Here is a 19,167-nt window from a genome sequence, read left to right on the forward strand (position 1 = left end):
CACTCTCCACCCTCCCCTCCTCTCCACTCTCCACTCTCCACCCTCCCCTCCCCTCCTCTCCACTCTCCACCCTCCCCTCCTCCCTCCTTTCCACCCTCCTCTCCACTCTCCTCCCCACTCTCCACCCTCCCCTCCTCTCCACTCTCCACCCTCCCCTCCTCTCCACTCTCCACCCTCCCCTCCTCCCTCCTTTCCACCCTCCTCTCCACTCTCCTCTCCACCCTCCTCCCCACCCTTCTGTCCTCTCCAACCTCTTCTTTTCCCCTCCTCCCTCTTCTTTTCCCTTCCTCCCTCTTCTTTTCCCTTCCTCCCTCTTCTTTTCCCTTCCTCCCTCTTCTTTTCCCTTCCTCCCTCTTCTTTTCCCTTCCTCCCTCTTCTTTTCCCTTCCTCCCGCCTTCTTCTCCCACTCCTGCGCTCCCTCCCCGCCTCCTTCCCTTCCTTCTTCCTCACCTCCCGACCTCCCTCCCATATGTCATCGGGCCTACCATTAGCTCTTACTCCAGCCCGGGAAGGACTTCAACCCCTGCCAGTTCTGGGCTTGCCTACTCTTAGAATGTCAGAAGGCCACAGCCATGGCCGCAGCTGTGAATCTGGAGACTGCTGAACAGAGTCTCGAGGAGCTCAAAACCCTGCCTGTCCGGCCACAACGCTCCACTTCTCCGGTAGCATTTGGGGCTGTCCTTGACTCATAGTTTTTGTTTTTTTCTTTCCTTATATGTCTGTCGCCTCTGTCCTCCACCCACCTTTATTCTTAGACTGAGAGTCCCTTGGGGCCAGGAACTGTGCTTACCGCAAAGCTGCACTTTCCTCCCAGCACTTAGTACGGCACTTTATGTATTTACCGAGCACTACGACTCTTTTGAGAATCTTCCAATATACAGTTATAGATAATGTTGATGAAAGCCCCCCCCCCCCCTTCCGTCCAACAAGGAGGCTGAAATTTTGCTCCTCTAGCCCCAGTTCTGTACAGATTTTTGTTATTTTGGATATCTGCCCCTGTCTGTATCTTGTCTTAGTATTTTGTTTAATTTCTCCATATATGTCAGTCAGTGGTAATGTATAGGGCATTTGGGAGAGTGAAATGTAGCTGAGTTGGTAGACTCATTCCTACCTCAAGGAGCTTGAAGTTTAATTAAAGCCAGTCTGTCTCCAGCCTCCTCTCCTCCCTTATATTCTTAGATATCCGACCCACCCCACCAACAAAGGGACAGGGTTGATGTTTACTTCCCACCTGCGAATTTATTTTTATGGTATTATTTAAGCACTTACTATGTGCCATGCACTGTTCTATGTGCCGCTGTAGATACAAGGCAATCAGGTTGGACACAGTCCCTGTCCTTCATAGGGCTTACACTCTTAATTCCCGTTTTATAGACGAGGTAACTGAGGCGCAGAGAAGTTAATTGACTTGCCCAGGATCACACAACAGACAGGTAGCAGAGCTGGGATTAAAACCCAGAACCTTCTGATTCCCAGGCCCGTCCGTGCTCTATCAACTAGGTCATGCTGCTTTTCTGTATTTTTTCCCAGCATTTAGTCCAGGGCTTTGCACACAGTAAGCACTAAATAAATACTATCACTACTCCTATTATTTTTCTCTTGGAATATTTTACCTTTTAGAGAGCCTCAAGGTAGAAGGTCAGTTTGGTCAGTGATCTGTGGGGAGGCAAAATAGTTTGTCTTCTGTTTGGGGGGAATAAAAGAAGCCAGAATATATTTTTAAAGCACAATGGGTCAGAAATAAGTACATGGATACATGGACCAGCAAGCGGGATTAAAGACTTCCCAAGCAGAAAAGGGTGAAGCTTTTGGTGACCACTGCCTTGTTTAGGATCATCTCAGAGTTTGTAGGTCTGGGTCAGAAGACTGCTGCTTCTAGACGACCCCCTGATGCCTCTCCCCGCACCCAGCACACACTTTGTGGATCTGGGACCCACAGTGCTTCCCCATCTCTTGAGTATTTTCATACCTTGTCCGGAGCACTGGACCAAGCAGTGTGGCCTAGTGGAAAGATCCCGGGTCTGGGGGGGTCAGAGGGCCTGGGTTCTCATCCCGGCTCTGCCACTTGTCTTCTTTGTGACCTCGGACAAATCACTTCCCTTCTCTGACCCTCAGTTTCCTCAACTGGAAAATGGGGAATTGATTACCTGTTCACCCTCCTACTTAAGACTGTGAGTCCCAGGTGGGACAGGGACTGTGTGTGCCACCTAATTGACTTGTATCTCCCCCAGCGCTTAGAACAGTGTTTAACACATAGTAAACACTTAACAGGGGCCACGTCTGCTAATTCTGTACTTTCCCAAGCGCTTAGTATGGTGCCTTGCTCATAGTAAGCCCTCAGTAAATACGGTTGATTGATAGATGAGGTGGACAGCTGTTGAAGCAGGGTCACTGTGGGGCTGGTTTTGAGTTTGTCCACTTGGCACTGTATCCAGAGTTCCACCCTGCTACAAAAGAGTACACATGAAATTTGGGACCCAACTTGCGGAAAACGCCCCCCCCCCCCCCCATTTGGAATACAAGTTTGCAATGTGTGCACACATACCTGTGAAACTAAGAAAAAAAACTTGCCTAAGCTAAGAATTTGGAAGCCCCCTTAATGTGAGCCAAAATTAAAGCATGAAAGCAATTCAGACATGCGATTCAGATATTTGTTGAAGGCACATCTTAATTGATGTCACTTGCAGCTTGTGATGCATAGACACTCAGAAAATCTATCTGAAAATGCACGGATTTCTGGAAATAGCACCCACGCCTAACACATTTGTAACATGTTAAGGTGCGTACAGAGCCCCGGACTAGGTGTTTAGGAAACGAGAATAAAGGTGAAAGCTGTGCTTTCTGGGAGCTTACGACTTCGTAAGGGGACAGGCTCCCTCATCCTGCATTTTCCCTCTTTGCCACTGTTGAATGTATGAAATGGGAGTCAGTGATTTTGCTTGCTTCAGGTCAGGCAGAACCATGATAGTTCAGAGGACGGAATATACAATTTGGGGAACTCCTGACCCTGAATAGAGATGCTGGATAAATGAAATCTGACTCTCGAATAAGGGGGTATATTACTGACCCAAAATAAATTGAACAGTTCATGTCATTATATGCTAGCATTGTTCTAGTCATGGTCTTCAATAAACCACTGGTAGTGGCTTCTGGTCTCTTTGCCTCCAAACGGTTTCTCCCATGAACACTGGGTATGGAATAATCAAAGAAACCTGATTTTTTTTAAAAATGGCATTTGTGGAAGCAGCATGGCCTGGTGGATGGAGCATGAACTTGGAAGTCAGAAGGACCTGGGTTCTAATCCTGGCTCTGCCACTTGTTTGCTCTTGGACCAGTCACTTCACTTCTCTGTGCCTCAATTACGTCATCTGTAAAATGGGGATTCAGACTGAGCCTCATGTGGAAACGGGACTGTCCAGCCCAATTTGCTTATAGTCAACCCAGTGCTCAGTATAGTGCCTATAGTTAGTACAGTAAGCACGTAACAAATGCCACAATTATTATTATCATTATTACTAATACTGCTATTAATATGTGCTTACTTTGTGCCAGGCACTATTTTAAGCTCTGGGGTAGAATCAAAGTAATCAGGTTGGACACATTTCATGTCCTACATGGGGTTCACAGTCTTAATCCCCATTTTATAGATGTGGGAGCTGAGGCCCAGAGAAATGAAGTGACTTGCCCAGGGTCACTCAGCCGACACGTGGCAGAGCCAGGATTAATAATGATGGTATTTGTTAAGCGCTTACTATATGCCAAGCACCGTTCTAAGGACTGATTAATGTTGGTATTTGTTAAGCGCTTACTATGTGCAGAGCACTGATCTAAGCGCTGGGGTAGATACAGGGTAATCAGGTCGTCCCACGTGAGGCTCACAGTTAATCCCCATTTTACAGATGAGGGAACTGAGGCACAGAGAAGTGAAGTGACTCACCCACAGTCACACAGCTGACAAGTGGCAGAGCCAGGAGTCAAACCTATGACCTCTGACTCCGAAACCCGATTAGAACCCCGGTCCTTCCGACTCCAAGGCCCGGGCTCTGTCCATTAGATCCCACTGCTTCCCCTGTGCCTGGGGAAATCCCGCTCCATATTTGGCCGTTTTAAAAGCTGGCACTGCGGATACGGTTGAGAGGAGAGGTGTTGATGGGCATTGGCTGCAGCAGCTGTTGCTTGGGTCTATGGCAGCTGTAGCATGGTTACTTCTCTGTCTTTCTGTTTCTTGTCTGTCTCTTTTTTCTATCTCTCTGTCTTTCTGTCTTCTGTCTCTGTATCCATTCATTCAGTCATGTTTATTGAGTGCTTACTGTATGCAGAGTGCTTGGGAAAGTACAAATCAACGATAAACAGTGACATTCCCTATTTCTCTCTGTCTCTATGTGTCTGTCTCCATCTTTCTCTTTCCATCTCTCCACCCCCCTCCATCCCCTCCCCAGCTTTCCATTTACCCCTGCCTCCCTGGCATCCAGTCTCTGTGGCTGCTCTTGAGGCTCAGACGAGCGGGAGTCTCTCCTCGCTGACCTTTTCCCATGCTGGGGCCAGCCGAGCCCCTCGGTTTTACCTTTGCCTCGGCACCAGAGGGTGGATGGGGTGGCGGGGTAAGAACCCGGAATTGTAGGACAGGGGAAGGTGAGGCCCCTCCCGTCACCAGTGGAGTGAAGGAAGACCTGCCAAAGGAGACCAGGAGTCGTGATTCAGTTGTTCCCTGGGGCCCCAGGGAAGGAGAGGAGAAAGGGGGGAAAGCCAGAAAGCTCCACTGCCTTTGAACTTCACGGGACTTGGCTCCATCACTGTGCTGCTTCCTTACAGTACCCAAAGCAGCGTGGCTCAGTGGAAAGAGCCCGGGCTTGGGAGTCAGAGATCATGGGTTCTAATGCCGGCTCCGCCGCTTATCAGCCGTGTGACCTTGGGTAAGTCACTTAACTTCTCTGTGCCTCAGTTCTTTCATCTGGAAATGGGGACGAAGACTGTGAGCCCCACGTGGGACAACCTGATGACCTTGTATCTTCCCCCAGCGCTTAGAACAGTGCGTGGCACATAGCGCTTAACAAATACCAACATTATTATTATTATTATTATTATTATTATTAAAGGCCTACAGGCCATCCAAGAGGCACTGGCCTTTTTGAAGGTGATTTATGCCAACCGAAAATGAAGTTAGATCCAGAAAGGTTACTACTTGAAGCTTCCAACAGTACCAGCCGAAGTATTGGCAAGTGGCTCCCAAACCATCAAGACAACTTGGTGTTAAACTCCTGAAGATTAAATATCCAGCCACAGTAGAGCAGTTTTATCAGCAAACAAAATCTTCTCTACACATTCCACAGAAAACAGCAAATGGACGATGAGAAGCGTATAGTCTAGTGGGAGGAACACGGGCCTGGGAGTCAGAAGGATCTGGGTTCCAATCTCAGCTCCGTCCCTTGTCTTCTGGGCAACCTTGGGCAATTCACTCAGTTCCCTCAGTTCCTTCATCGGCACAGTGGGGTTCAATACCTGTTCACCCCATGATTTATCCTGTGAGCCCCATGTGGGATCTGATTATTCTGTATCTACCCCAGAGCTTAGTACAGCTGCTCAAGACTTACAAGCAGATTGACATTAGTGCCCTAAAGACATCTTCCCAAGAAAATAGATACATCCTGTCTGTTCTTCCGTAAGGCGTGTGTAGGTAGACCGAGATGGCGGAATTAGGGAACGTTCTCCCGACCGCACATCTCTGAATAAAGCGCAACGCAGAGTCGGAAGAATCGGTGGTCACAGCTTCGGACGCTGGGTGACTTGGCTACAATCTGAGCTTTCGTTAAGGCGGAGGCCCGCAGTCGACCGACGGTTGACTTACTGAGCACTTACTGTGGGCAGAGAGCTGGGCTAAGCGCTGGGGAGAATACGAAAGCAGAGAGTTGGTGGCATGATCACTGCCCAGAAGGAGCTAGTCTGCAGTGGGGAAGCTTATGCCACTGCATGTCCTAGAACTTAGTGTACCTTTGGTGTTCCCCAGAGTCAGCTCAACCCTTTGGGGGAAGCATAATCCATCAGTGGTATTTATGGCGTGCTCACTGTGTGCAGAGCACCAGTAAGCGCTCAGTAAATACAGTTGAGTGAGAGAACCATACTAAGCACTTGGGAGAGTACAGTATAACTGACACATTTCCCCACCCATAAAGAGTTTACAGTCTTGAGGGGGTGGACTCCTGCCCACTTCCTGCCTGTCGTTCTTTATTCTTATGGTACTTATTAAACACTTAATATGTAGTAAGCCCTGGGGTAGATAATAGATTGGACACTATTCCCGTCCCCCAGAGCTCTCATTTTCAAGAGAAGCAGCTCATCCTGGTTGACAGAGCACTGACCTGGGAGTCAGAAGGCCTGGGCTTTAATCCCGGCTCCACCACTTGTCTGCTGGGTGACCTTGGGCAAGTCACTTCACTTGATTCGAATCCCGGCTCTGCCACTTGGCAGCTGTGTGACTGTGGGCGAGTCACTTCACTTCTCTGCGCCTCAGTGACCTCATCTGTAAAATGGGGATTAAGACTGTGAGCCTGGGACAACCTGATTACCCTGTATCTACCCCAGCTCTTAGAACAGTGCTCTGCACATAGTAAGCGCTTAACAAATGCCAACATTATTATCATCATTCTCTGGGCCTCAGTTCCCTCATCTCTAAAATGGGGATGAAGACTGTGAGCTCCATGTGGGGCACGGATTGGGTCCAACTTGATTAGCTTGATCTATCCCGACGCTTAGAACAGTGCCTGGCGGGTAGTAAGTGCTTAACAAATGCCATTAAAAAAAAAAAAGAGGGAGGTGCTTGTAAATACGACTGAGTTTCTTCTTCCCATGGCCACTTTGGTGGACATCCCGCCCACTGCCTCTCTTCCCTGCTTCCCTCTCCCGCCCACCAACCCCCACCTGAATGTTTCAGCCTGGCAGCAGGGGACAGTAACCTTTTTATGAAGCTCTGCTCTGCCCATTCTCTTCCCCCATTAGGCATTCAGAGAAGTCCCTCCTCCTCCTCCCATTTCTTCCCTCCCCCTCCTCCCATTTCTTCCCTCCCCACCCTCATCAGAAGAATTCCCAGGAGGACCTGTTCTGGCAGAAAGCTGCCGCATGTTAGCTACTGAGCTTTCTCAGCCTCTTCCACCCCTGATCCTGATCCTCCTCTCACCTTTACTCTCCGGCTCTTAGCCGAGAAGCTTGGGATCCCGGAAGGAGAAATTTGGGGAGTTGGTGGTGATGGGGAGAGCAGGTGCAGAGGAAAAGGAGGCAGGCTCTTCTTTTTCTGCCTCCCCTTCTGGGAGGAAGACTTTTAAAATAAACGAAGGATAGACTAATATACTCTCTAGGTTGGAAGCGTGACTTTTTTTGTTTTGTTCTAGAAGCTGTAGTTACTACAGTAGAGGAGGTTGGATCCAAGGTCAGCTCACCTGAATCGAGCAGGGAGCAGTTCTTTAGCCAAGTTAGTCAATAATAAGGTCAATTTTTTTAAAAAGGCACTTTTTCCTTTTGTTTTCCTAGTTACTTTGGTTCTTAAGTGGATCTTCAAGCTGTATAGAGAGGCTTTGAGAGAGCGCCCGTAAGGGTCTGTTCACTTAATGACCCCCCCCTCCTGGCTATAATTCTGGCCCAAACTATGCCCAAAGCCCAGTCCATTCCTGGTGCCTGGAGCCACTTCAGCGGAAAGATGAAAGGGAGCGTGTACTCAGGGGAGAAGAAAGGCAGGGAATTCATTTCTAATTCCATTACAGTACTTCTTTTCGAACACCTCACCGGTACACAAAAAGAAATGGCCGGAATAAAATGAATGCATTTTAATCGTGGTAAAATCCCAACCTTCCCCAGTGGCCAAATGGCCAAACCACGGCCCGTGGTTAATTTTACTGGGCCCCGAGATTCACCCTTTTCCCTGAGCTGGAGGGGGATGAGTGGTGCAGGAGGCAGGGTCCCATCTCTCTCTGCGCCCCCTCCCTTTCTTAGCTTCACTGAAACCAAGCGTCAGGGATTTTTGGTCCCCTGCATTTATACCATGACCAGTTGAGGTTCCCAGTCTTCGACTCGAGCGGATTGTAGATTTGAATTTGAGTTCTTCGGTAATGCGAAGAGACAAGATTTTAATCTGCTGCACCTGCTGAGGTCAGGGAGATTAAATATCATCAGTTTTGTTTGGGGAACTTTCATTCTGTTTGATAGTTTTCAGATGAACGTCTTTTTGGATTTTCTGAGAGTGTGAAATTTGTGGGGTGGGAGGCTTGTTAAGAAGAGAATGAGATGGAGGGGCCCGTTGTTTCAGGCATGGGGAGACAAAACTTTGGATTTGCCCTCATAGCTGTTTGGGCTGGATTCCCAGGTGTGCTCATTCCAGGTTTCTTAACCGAAGTGTGGAGGACTGAGTTTCTGAGCGGAGCCGAAGGACCCTCCAGTTGCGTCTCTTCGACACACGAGTTCTTTGAAGCCAGCTTGCCGGATTTAATCCTTGCCCCTCATTCGCCCCTCCCCTCCTAAAAAATAAACAAGAAGCATTTCCAGTGGGATGAGGTAGAGACATCGGAGGCAAGACTGGACCTGCCTTTTGGAATCCTGGGAAAATCTTGGCGGGTTGGTCCGGCTGAGCCACAAAGAAGATGCAGAAATAGGTTTCCTTCCCCAAACCCCCTCTTTCTCTTCCTCCCCTTCCAGCTCACACTGGGAGCCATACTGGGAGCAGATTATCCAGAATGTACCAGAGGATTTCCCAGGAATGTATTCTGAGCTAATCTGGCTCTGGATGGGGGTGGGGAGAAGCTGTGGCCCTAGCGGAACTCCCAGTAGGAGGGGCCGAGGCCGGCGGAGGGTCTTAAAGAGATCTGACCATGGGGAAGGCGGGACCGGTGTGAGATCCCGGGGCCCCAGTTGCCGGTAGCTCCGAGAATCTTTTTCCAAATCGGGAGGGGATTGCAGGTTTTACCACTCAAAAGATGAGGACTCCCTCCCAAGACTGCTTCTCCGGTTCAGAGCAGTGGCTTATAGTCAGAGGGAGGTGGTGGTGGGATGCCAGGTGTGTTAACGACGAAGCTGAGGAGGGAGAAGGCTAAACCCTCCCCCTCTGAGTCACCTATGCCCTCAGATCTGTGCCCCCGAACACTAAACACCGTGGCATAGTGGACAGAGCACGGAACTGGGAGTCAGAAGTTTTGGATTCTAATCCCGGCTCTGCCATTTGTCTGCTCTGGGACCTTTGGCAAGTCCCTTTACTTCTCCGTGACTCAGTTCCCTCATCTGTAAAATGGGGATTGAGATTGTGAGCCCCAAATGGGACAGGGTTTGTGTCCAACCCCGTTTTCTTGTATCCACCCCAGAGGTTAATACAGTGACTGGCACAGAGTAAGCACTTAACAAATCCCGTAATAATAATTATTATTATTATCACCCAATTCTCAGCTCCACAGACTAAACTCACTGTGGGCAGGGAGTGTGTCTGTTGTTGTACGCCTGCATCGTGCTCACCATCTAAATAGGAGGGAGAACAGGTATTAAGTCCCCATTTTCCAGATAAGCGAACTGAGTTACGGAGAAGTTAAGTACAGTACCAAGTACTTAGTAAAGTGCTCTGCACACAGTAATCGCTCATTTAGACTGTAAGCCCGTCAATGGGCAGGGATTGTCTCTATCTGTTGCCGAATTGTACATTCCAAGCGTTTACTACAGTGCTCTGCACATAGTAATTGCTCAATAAATACTATTGAATGAATAAATTTAAGTCCCACTGATAGATCGTGGTGATGGATGTCTGGTTAGAAGCTTAGTGTGCAGAAGGACTTCTGACTTCACCAACATCCTTGCCGTGTTGATGTTATGGGTTTCTCATAATCCATCTTGCCCTCTGCATGCTGGTCCTTCTTCTGACCTTGGGCTAGGCCTTTCCTTTAGCCACTTCTCTTTCATGGGAAAAAGAAGGCAGGAGCTACCACTGTTCCCTCTCTCTTTCCTAACAGCATAAAGATCCTGCCGTACTCTCTGAGTGGAAGAGTAATGGAGCGGGAGTTGGTGGGGTGAAGAGAGCATAGGAAGTGGAAAAACAGTTGAATGTAAATATTTGAGAAATTCAAATTTTAGGAAGAACTGGTACAAGTTTGGTCTTCCTGAGAAGCTGCGTGGGCTAGTGGACAGAGCAGGGGGCCCGAGAGTCAGAGGACCTGGCTTCTGATCCCACTTCTGCCACTTATCTGCTGTGTGACCTTGGGTAAGTCACTGCACTTCTCTGGGCCTCATCTGTAACATCGGGGATTAAGACTTTGAGCCCCATGTGGGACAGGGACTGGGTCCAACATAATTACCTTGTGTCTAGCCCAGAGTTTAGTAGGGTCACTGGCACAGAGTAAGAGCTTAACAAATGCTATTTAAAAAAAAAAAGATTGAGGCTCTTCTATGAAGTTGGAAGTTACCACATTACTCAGTTATAGTTTGCCAGTCATGTCTTGTGGAGTTTCTCATATAATAATAATAACTGTGGCATTTGTTAAGCACTTCTATGTGTCAGGCACCGTACTAAGTGCTGGGGTGGATACAAGAAAATTGGGTCCTCTGTCCCACTTGGGGCTCACCGTCTTAATCTTCATTTTACAGATGAGGTAACTGAGGCCCAGTGAAGTGACGTGCCCAGGGTCACACAGACAAGTGGCAGAACCATGATGAGAACCCATGACCTTCTACTCCCTGGCCCATGCTGTATATGGTCTCATGAAACCAAGGGAATTTGTCTGTTGCCTATAAAGAATATAGAGAAGCAGCTTGGCTCAGTGGAAAGAGCACGGGCTTGGGAGTCAGAGGTCACGGGTTCTAATCCCGGCTCCGCCACTCATCAGCTCTGTGATTTGGGGCAGGTCACTTAACTTCTGTGCTCAGTTACCTCATTTGTAAAATGGGGTTTCAGACTGTGAGCCCCACGTGGGACAACCTGATTACCTTGTATTTTCCCCACCTCCCATGCTTAGAACAGTGCTTGGCACATAGTAAGTACTTAATAAATCCCATCATCATCATCATTATAACTTTCAGATAGCAGCTGGGCCTTTGCCCATTGGTCTCTTGAAACTAGCACATGAATTCTGCATGATTTTAACTGTGCTTCATTGTAAAGAAAAATAAATGAAAAAGCATTCAAAATTGATTATATTGGAGATTATTCATTTATGGTAGCACAGTTTGACCAAGCAACCGGAAGCTGATAGGCAAAATTCATCTTTCAATCAATTTAGTGCTAAATATCCTGGCTTCTCTCAGTGACCATCTTACTGTCTCCATTAGTAGTGCATGCAATTCCAAATTATTGCCAATCTCTTTTCAGACTTCTCTCTTAGAAAACCTCTCTGGTGTTCTTGCTTGGTGGTTCTCCTGCAAGAAGATTGGAGATTTTGAGAGCAACCAAATCAATCAATCAGTAGTATTTATTGAATGCTTGCTTACTATGTGCAGTGTGCTGTACTAAGCTCTTGGGAGAGGATAGTGCAATAAAATTAGCAGGCACATTCTCTGCCATAATGAGCTTACAGTCTAGAGATGAGCTAAAGTGGCCTAAAATTACATTAAAGCACAGACACAATGTTCTAAAATGTATTTTTTATCGAATTCCTTAAAAAAGGTGCCCATCAAATACATACGGTGGTCAGCGTTGGAGAATTTTTTCACACTGGCCTTTTTTGTTTTTTGAACTAATTGAAGCTCCTTGTCTGATGATCATTTCTGGACCAAAAAAAGGGTAATCAAATGGCAAGGTTTTTATTAGCAGCAAGAGACTTCCCTAGCTAGGCTTTTGGCTTTGCTTGAAACCGTTTGCTTCTGTAAATAATGGGATTTCTAAAGGAGGAGGAAAGATTTCAACCACTGTAACGTTAGGTGTCATTAAAATGACATGTTATATAAGGAAAACTGAAGATTATTAGATAATTTGCAGAGTTGCAAGCTCATTTTAAGTTTTTCTTGGATGGCCAAGCAGCCAATCAGTTATTTTCCTAACGGCTTTGTCGAGCCTCGTTGAGCATTCGAAACCTGTCTTTATTTGACTCTGTTTCGTGAGCTCGTTTGTCCATTTGGCCAGTTTTGTCCTGGCTCGGTTTTAGTAGGGTAGGAAATCCTGCCCTGTTTTAACGGGACTTGGAGGTTTTGTATTTGAAACCTTAGGGTTATGAGATGAAGATTTTTCGATCTTGCTACCAGGATGGCAGAGTTCCATGGTGGGGTAAGTGGCCAAATATGGATCCAGGCTCTGTCATTTCCAGTTTTAATAGTACTAATAATGAGTGCTTGTTAAGCGCTTATTATGTGCCATGCACTGTTCTGAGCACTGGGTCAGATCTAAGTTAATCAAGTTGGGCACAGTCCCTGTCCCATATGGAGCTCACACTCTTATCCACGAGAAGCAGCATGATGTAGTTGGATAGAACACGGGCCTGGAAGTCAGACTGCTTGTTTTGTTTTGTTCTGTTTTGCTTTGTTGTCTGTCTCCCCCGATTAGACTGTGAGCCCATCATTGGGCAGGGATTGTCTCTATCTGTTGCCGAATTGTCCATTCCAAGCGCTTAGTACAGCGCTCTGCACGGAGTACCCACTCAATAAATACGATTGAATGAGTGAATGAATGTTAAGCCCTCAGGTTGCTGATGTCTAAGCTAATCAGGTTGCCACAGTCCCTGTCCCACATGGTGCTCACGATCTTTGCCTCCATTTTACAGATGAGGGTAACCTGAGGTTCAGAGAAGTAGCTTGCCCAAGGTCACACAGCAGACAAGAGGCAGAGTTGGGATTAAAACCCAGGTCCTTCCGACTCCCAGTGGCTCTATCCACTACATAGAGTATGTGCTGCTTCTCACGGATGTAAACACACTAAAAAGTGATATTGTGGCTATTAGTAAATTCTGTTATCAGTGCTGCCCAACCAAAGGCCCTTTCTATAATAGCGGATTTTTTGGGAGGGAGGGAGGGGGCGCAGAACTACATTGAAATTTAAGGAAAAGGGGCATTAAAAAGAGGTTAAGATTTTCTCATCAGGTCCCGAGGGTCAGGTTGAGGGTGTGATTCAAGTGTTCCCAAGGGGAGATGCATCTTTATGGGTAAATTCATCTTGAAGCCCTGCTGTGTGCTGGGTAGTACCTTAGTTACTGCTTGCATATCTGTATGTGTTTTCCTTTTAGCCCCAAAATAGCTCTATCGCTAGTGTCATTTCCTGCCTTTGTGGATGTGGTTGAGAAATGACTGGTAAATAGCCTGTAGTTTCTCGTGACTTGGCCCTATGAATGTTGAATCTTTTGAATATTCATTCTTATTGACAACCCTTGGCATCTGTTACCCTTGTGATTTTTATGACGACCCCCTCAAATGATATTAATAACATCCCTTAAGCGCTTACACGTCGCAAAACACTCGGCCCCGCGATTCCATCAAGTTTCAGCCCTCGATTTTCATCTGGGCTATGCCCCCTTTCCACCAAAGTCCCAGGTATTTATAGTACAGATTGGCCTCTGGAGGGAAATATGCCCAAATCTTTCTCCTTGACGTAGGATAAAACAGTCCTTTTACTTGTTAGTTTGCAAATCGCATATTTCCAACATTTTTCCATAGTCTTCATACAAATTTGCCAAGTAGCACTGGGCAATTTTCCCATTTGTGTTGGATTTTGGGGAGGGGTTGGGGGGAACCCTGGGACCCTATGGAGAGAATTTTATGTTAAGCCAGCCTCTTTAAAAATCTGCAGCACAGAGAGCTGCAAGGTGTTCTGCTTCCTGTAAATGGTTGCGGGAGTCGTGACCAAAGGGAAATGGAGCACACGCCAGATCTCAAACGACAGCATCCGGCCTCTGCTTCTCCTTTCATTCATTCTTTCGTATTTATTGAGCGCTTTCTGTGTCCAGCGCACTGGACTAAGCGCCTGGGAGAGTGAAGTACAACAGTAAACAGACACATTCACTGTCCACATCGAGCTTACAGCTTAGAGGGGGAAGACAGACATTCGTTCATTCATTCCATCGCATTTATTGAGCGCTTTCTGTGCACAGAGCACTGTACTGAGCGCTTGGGAGAGTACAATGCAACAATAGATCGTCACATCAATACAAAGAAATAAATGACAGATATGGACCTAAGTGCCGTGGGGCTGAGACCGGGAAACAAGTCAGGGCTGGGGCGTCGGCGTCCCTAGGACCCTCAACCTTGCTGCTTTCCTGCTGTCGGGGGTCTCTCTTCCTGGGTTTCTGTGCCGCCATGATGCCCATGCCAGCCCGGGGGGAGCGTGGGTGAGCAGTGAGATCGTTGGAGTGATCCCTTGGGAAGAGGGGGTGGTCAAGGCTACAGAGAAGCCGAAAGTTAGGGGGTAAAAGCATCAACCTGTGACCCCCCCCAGTGACTGTTTTAGCACTTGAGAGTGTCCGTGTATTTGTTGCTGAAGTGTCGCGACACTTCAAAAAACTACTAGTGCCCACATCTACAGGGTCTTGTTGAATGGCAATTTTAAAAAAAAAGAGATTTGAAGAGGCCTCTTTTAGGTAAATAATCATTTTAAGCCCGTTGGAGGTTTAGCCTCTTCTGGGTGGGTTTCTCAGATGGCTGCTTCTTCCCAGAGCAGTTTGGAATTGGTGGATGAAATTGGGGGATATACAGTTTTAGAAGGTTAGAGTCTTTAATTGCATGCAAGAAGGTAGAATATTAAATGGTATTTGTTCAGCACTTACTGTGTACCAGGCATTGTACTTTGCCCTGGGGTAGAGCTAAACAAATTAGGTTGGGCACAGTCCATGTCCCACATGAAGCTCTCAGTCTTAAACTCCATTTTACAGAGGAGGTAACCGAGGCACAGAGAAGGGAAGTGACTTGCCCAGGGTCACACAGTGGAGAAGTGATGGCCCCACACTGCTTCCCACTAGGCCACGCTGCTTGTCATTAATTTTTTGATGAAATGATTTGCTGAGATGTAAAATGACTCTACGTCTCTTGCTTGTTGGTATAAATGAAGATTGTGCTTTTCATTTAGACTGTTCAACCGTCATCCTTATCAGTGGCACTTATTCGGTGCTCCCTATGTGCAGAGCACTGTACTGAGCCCTTGGGAGGATACAACAGTTGGTAGACAAGTTCCCTGCCCACGAAGAGCTTACAGACTAGAGGGGGAGACAGAAATCAATATAAATAATCTCTAATATATAATTTATAGATATGTACAGAAGGTACATAAGATTTCTGTCCACAGGATTTCTAGGTGTGTCATGATTAGTTTGCTTTCACTGGCTATTCAGGTATATGCGTGCAATACCAATTTATTGGTATTCATCCTTTATTCCCCCCACCCTCAACCGCACAGCACTTACACATCCATAATTTATGTACATTAATGTCTGTATCCCCCTCTAGATTGCAAGGTTGTTATGGTCAGGGAAAGCATCTACCAACTCTGTTATAGTGTACTCTCCCAAGTGCTAAGTACAGTGCTCTGCTCAGTAAGGGCTCAATAAATACTACTGATTGATTATTGTCAGTGCCTCGGTGACCTCCTCTGTAAAAGGGAGATTAGGACCGTGAGCCCCATGTGGGACAGGGACTCTGTCTTACCTGATTTGCTCTTATCCACCCCACTGCTTAGAGCAGTGCCTCGCACATAGTAAGCGCTTAAAAATACCATCATTATTATTATTATTATTGTATTTTGGAAGCACTCATTCAGTCACATTTATTAAGCGCTTACTGTGTGCAGAGCACTGTAGTCTTTGTTTATTCGATTCTTCAATAATGAGACTGTTTTCAAATGCAAATTTAATTATTTTGATTTATTCTGTACTTCTGACATTTTTGGACAACTCTCTCCCATTGATCCTGGTTTCTCCTTGTGGTCTCACTATTTGTGAACATATTTACATCGGTCTCCGCTGTTCTTCTGTGAGCTCCTTGGGGGCAAGGAAGCTATTCTGAACTTTTGCGGTACTTTCTTTAGGGTTTGATAGGGTGCAGTGCAGTCGGGGGTTAAATAAATGCCATATTATAAGTACTCCTGTGTAGCAGCATCTTTTAAGGTCCGATACCAACTGTATTCTGAATGACAAAGGTAGTTTAGACCAGTACGGATGAGTAGAATATTTTGGTACGTGACCGCTTTTTCTTTTTGAATAGAAATGAAGCCCCCTAATCAAAGAGGTTATAGAAGCTATCAGACGTCTCTATCGTGTTGGATTTTATTTGGTTGTAGTCAAAATGTTGAGCAGTACTATATTTACATATGATTTCTTCGTTTACATTGCCATTCTTAAACAGATGCCTATGCCTTCCTTCCTGTTTTGTCCTTGTTCTTTCTTGTGATTAAATATAAACCTCTGAGTCCTCCAGAGAGGAATTAATGGAGAGTTCTAGAATGTGGGAATTTAGTTTTGAGAACGTATTGTACAGCTCTTAGAAATTGGAAATGGGATTACATTTCTAAATAACTGTCCAGGGCAGTGGAGGGCATTCAGGGGACAATGTGGGAATTAGATATCTGTTGAGCGGACAGAACTGGATTTCACATGGATATGGCCAATTTGGAAACTGCAGGGGAAATCAGGAAGTGGGAGTGAAAGAGCAGTGTGATAGCTGCTTCTATTTAAAGGGTTTTGGGGTTTGTTTGTTTTTGGTTTTTTTTTGGTATGTGGTAAAATTCTAGGTTAAATGTAGTTGAAATATACTGTCCCGAGCCTTTTTTTAAATGATATTTGTTAAGCCCTTACTGTATGCCAGGCAGTGTACTAAGTACGGGGGTTGGTACAAGCTAATCAGGTGGGACCCACTCCATGTCCTACGTGGAGTTCACGGTCTTAATCCCCATTTTCCAGACGAGGTAACTGAGGCGCAAAGAAGTGAAGTGACTTGCCCGAGGTCACCCAGCAGACAAGCAGCGGAGAACCCAGTTCCTTCTGACTCCCAGGCCCGTGCTCTGTCCACTAGGCCACACTGCTTCCCTAGTTCGTTGCGGGCAGGGAATGTGCCTGTTATATTGTGGATTGGATTCTCCCAAGTGCCTAGTACAGTTATGCACACAGCGTTCAGTAAATACGATTGATTAGAGTGGTCTTTTTGTGTGTGTGTGTTTGTGTTTATTGGCAAGGTATTATTAGGGAGGGGGCTGGGTCTTCCCCCAGGGTTTCTACATTAAAAAGATCTGCCTCATTAAGGATCCAGTTTTCAGGGATCCACCCCACCACCCGAAGAATTTCAAGTGGGGGCTGCTCCGTTAGGGTCCTCTCATTTGGGGTGGGGGTCGTGGAGCGGAGAGAAGCGCTCTTTCAGCCATAATGCCTGCCTGGCAGCAGGGCGGAAGAAAAACAGCATCTGCAGAGAACCTAGAAAATCAATTTAAAACGCAGTCCAGTTTAATCACGAAATAATCAATTATAGGACTTGCATACTGGAAGCCTTTTCTTGTGTGTGATTTGCTGTGTTCTTTGCTGAATAGTACAGCCCGACAAATTAAAATCCTTTTGGTCAATGACATAAGAGCGGCTATTGAGGGCCTGCTAGGTACTTTAGCGCAATGCTAAGGGCTTGGGCATAAACAAAGGTTTAAATCGAAGCATCCTGTGCCCTCAAGGAGCTAATAATCTAGTAAGGAGAGGGCAGGAGTTAATCGGTGAAAAGCAGCACGACCTAGTGGAGAGGGGAGTCAGAGGACCTGGGTTCTGATACCCACACCGCCGCATGTCTGCTGTGTGACCTTGGGACAGTCACTTCCCTTCCCTGCATCTCAGTTCCCTCATCTGTAAAATGGGGACGGAGACCGTGAGCCCCACGTGGGACGGGGACTGTGTCCAACCCGACTAGCTTGCATCCTCTCTAGCGCTCAGTACAGTGCCTGGCACAGAGTTAGTGCTGCAAAAATTCCATTGAAAAATAAACCACCACCGGTTATTTGTAAAGATAACCCAACATTTAAGCAAATTCTCCTTAGCAGAATTGCTCCGAGCACTTACCCTCTCCTCCTCTTGCCCAATTCTCAGTCCAGTAAACAGGAAAAAAATCTCAACAGTCAAAATTTTCCACGGTTCCATCAGCCCTTCGCTACTGAGTCGGGGAGGAGTCTGGGTGTCACGATCCTGGGGGTGGGAGGAAGAAGAGGGTGTTGGGGGCGGATGGGGGCAAAGGAATCCAGCCAACCCTGCTCCCCTGCTAAGAAGGACTAAATACTATCTCTTTCCCTTTGGTTTCAATCTCCACCCACGGATATCGTTGCTTCTTGGAACGCAGCGGTTCCAGAACAGCCAAAGACACAACACTGACAAAGTCGAGGAAAGGCAGTGTTGCGGTGCATACTCACACAGTGAAATATGTGAGCTGCGTTGGCATAATAATAATGACGGTATGTGTTAAGCGCTTACTATGTGCCAAGCACTGTTCCGTGTTCTGGATGAGGAAACCTGAATTGCTGACAAATGCCGTATCAGCAGATGAGATTGTATTACCGGCAAGCTGCAAGATAAATAAGGCGTTAAATTGACGACTTTTCAGACCTGCGGATATTGAATAATAATGATAATGTTGATATTTGTTAAATGCTTACTATGTGCCAAGCACTGTTCTAAGCGCTGGGTTAGAGACAAGGTATTCAGATTGTCCTGTGTGGCGTTCACAGTCTTAATCCCCATTTTACAAAAGAGGTAACTGAGGCACAGATCAGTTAAGTGACTTGCCTAAGGTCACACAACTGACAAATGTCAGAGCCTGGATTAGAACCCATGACTTCTGACTCCTAAGCCCATGCTCTTTCAAGTAGGGACCTGGTACTGATTGTATTTGTGTCCAGGTTGGCTTGACTGCTGCCTCCCAAGACGTTGCAACTATCACGATTATTACTGTTGTTATAATAATAATAGTATTTGTTAAGCACTTACTGTGTGCCAAGTACTGTACTGAGCGCCAGGGGAGAGACCGAGATGACCAGGAGAGGCACAGTCCCTGTCCCATTTGGGGTTTGCAGTCCAAGTAGGAGGGAGGACTGATTTTGAGTCCCCATTTTACAGATGAGGAAACAAAATGAAGCGACTTGCCCAAGGTCACACAGCAGGCAGGGCCGCAGATCGGGAACGAGAATCCAGGGTCCAAGCTTTTTCCACGAGGCCGCGCTTCGGACTCTGCTCTCCATTGATTCGGCGTTGCCAGCTTCCGCAAGAGACCTCAGAG

At 46.7% G+C, this 19,167-nt stretch overlaps 1 protein-coding gene and 1 long non-coding RNA gene across 11 annotated transcripts in view; one reads left to right on the forward strand and one right to left on the reverse strand.

Moving 5' to 3' along the window:
* The window catches only part of NCOA3 (nuclear receptor coactivator 3), a 142,642-nt gene that overhangs the window by 36,323 nt on the left and 87,152 nt on the right, over positions 1 to 19,167 (forward strand). The window lies entirely within an intron of this gene.
* Positions 11,150 to 18,123, reverse strand: LOC120638556. Its single transcript, XR_005660262.1, has 2 exons — positions 17,961 to 18,123; positions 11,150 to 11,373 (listed from the first exon to the last, which is right to left on the reverse strand). It is a non-coding gene; the product is annotated as an uncharacterized LOC120638556 (long non-coding RNA).

Source organism: Ornithorhynchus anatinus, chromosome 8, assembly GCF_004115215.2.
Source record: "Ornithorhynchus anatinus isolate Pmale09 chromosome 8, mOrnAna1.pri.v4, whole genome shotgun sequence".
Classification (NCBI taxonomy): Eukaryota; Metazoa; Chordata; class Mammalia; order Monotremata; family Ornithorhynchidae; genus Ornithorhynchus; species Ornithorhynchus anatinus.